Here is a 2,173-nt window from a genome sequence, read left to right as displayed (position 1 = left end):
GTAGTGTTGTTGTGTGTGTGTGTGTGTGTGTGTGTGTGTGTGTGTGTGTGTGTGTGTGTGCGTGCGTGCGTGCGTGCGTGCGTGCGTGCGTGCGTGCGTGTGTGTGTGCGTACGTGCGTGCGTGCGTGCGTACGTGTGTGTGCGTGCTTGCGTGCGTGTCTGTAACGCAGTTGGTCTGTAGACGTTTGCTTCTACACACGGTATCAGAAGTGAATAATAACAACATTTTTCTATTCACTTCTGATGACAAATGTAAATATACCAGAGATCGGACTTTGTCAATACGTGCATAGTGATAGATTGCCATACGTAATCCGCTTGAAGAAGGTCAAGAAAATTTGCGCAGGCATTTATCTGCGGTATATATCATATCAGGAAAAATTATAGGATGCATACACAGTGTAGATATCCTATCCTTCGATAAAGCCCCTATACCTGCTTTGCGAAAATTTCTTTTTTTCATGGGTGTAGCAGTCACTTTTCATACTATGTGCACGAGAAAATGGCTTTACGTGTATATAAATCAGTGATGACTAAGATGAGCTAATATATTTTTATTTCAGGGCGTGTGAGGTAAGTCCATGTGTACACAACAGTGTTTTTGTGCAAACATTTCATCTAATGGCAACTTAAAGTAGGTCAGTGATGGTATGATATCATGCTGATACCTACCTGTGCTACCTTCTATCATGAACATATATGAACTGGTATCTCGTGTGTATGTGTTCGCGATTCTGTCGCGCCTGTGTCTCTAGCAAATACAGTATATATATATATATCAGGAGTGTATAACCACGCGATTTTACATACTTGAAGGTAAGTTGAACCGACCGTGAGGGTATGAGCGCGTATGTGTGTTGGCACCATATAGCTTTACCGCCCGTGTGCACTTGTGCAATATGTGCACGTGTGCATCGGTATCGCTGTGTCGAATAAAGGTACCTACGATGTCACACCGTGAACCCTAAAAAGTGAATAAAAATAAAAATGCTGCTTTCGGGGGGAGGGGGGAGGGGTATGCCTAGTTCTTTTTATTCACTTCTCAACCTGTGTATATATTTAAGTATACGCGGATTCGTGGTTAAATGTACGTCTCTATACGTATACATATATACGGTCGTCTAGAAAGTCATCTAGAAAGTCAGAAATCCGGTCCGGTCCAGTCCGGTCGTCTAGAAAGTCATCATCGTTCATTCGTGAAGGGCAGCGTTACTATTCCGTGTAAATTATGAGTAAGATGTGTGGAGAGATGTGTAGAGAGGGGGTAGTTATCTTATAGACGTTTTATTAGAGAGAATCGCTGTGTAATCACTTTCGCACTTTTTTGAAAATCGGTATGATGATGCCACGTATGTGAAACGTATTTATTTGTACCCGTGTACCATAATGAAAGTTGGATTATATTAACTGAATGGATGAAATACGATAATAAAGGTTGTATGTATATGTGTATATATATATACATTAGATATGCTCTGTTGCGATTTTGTATTGGTTGATGTGCATAGATTCGTATAAAATGCGGCCTACTCGTGCGTGTATAGTATTGAAACGACAATGAAATTTAGTAATCGGAAGCACTTTTTCTTGTAGAGATCGAAAGAGACTGTGCATGGTGTCGGTTCGTGTCGGAAATTTTTTTGAGGTCCTTTGGGGACTAAACTGCATCGTGACATAAAATGAAGTAAAATAAAATTGTCTTTAAATTAAAAATTAGACTGTCCCCCGACGTCCCTGTTGCTGCGCTCATAACGGGTTAATTCAAAAGGGCGTGCAGGACGCGTCTAATAAAATATATGGGCAAGGTTAGACATAATTAAGGCAAAACACAACCTAACCTCGACATACACGCACGCACGCACGCCTACCCACGTGCCTTTAAGTCATCGACCTCTATTACGAATGCGAGAAAATGGTCCGGAAGTGTGGCATGGGGGATTACAAGATAGTCTACAATTTACAATAATGACTGCGCATTGCATATATATATATATATATATATATATATATATATAGTAGAGAGAGAGAGAGAGAGAGAGAGAGAGAGAGAGAGAGAGAGAGAGAGAGAGAGAGAGAGACGACCGTACCCGTACCGTACCGTACCGTACCGTACGTACGTACGTACGTACGTACGACGTACGTACGTACGTACGGTACGTAGGTACGGTAAACG

This window comes from Priapulus caudatus, unplaced genomic scaffold, assembly GCF_000485595.1.
Source record: "Priapulus caudatus unplaced genomic scaffold, Priapulus_caudatus-5.0.1 Scaffold506, whole genome shotgun sequence".
NCBI classification, from domain to species: domain Eukaryota; kingdom Metazoa; phylum Priapulida; class Priapulimorpha; order Priapulimorphida; family Priapulidae; genus Priapulus; species Priapulus caudatus.
Note: the sequence above shows the minus strand (reverse complement) of the source record.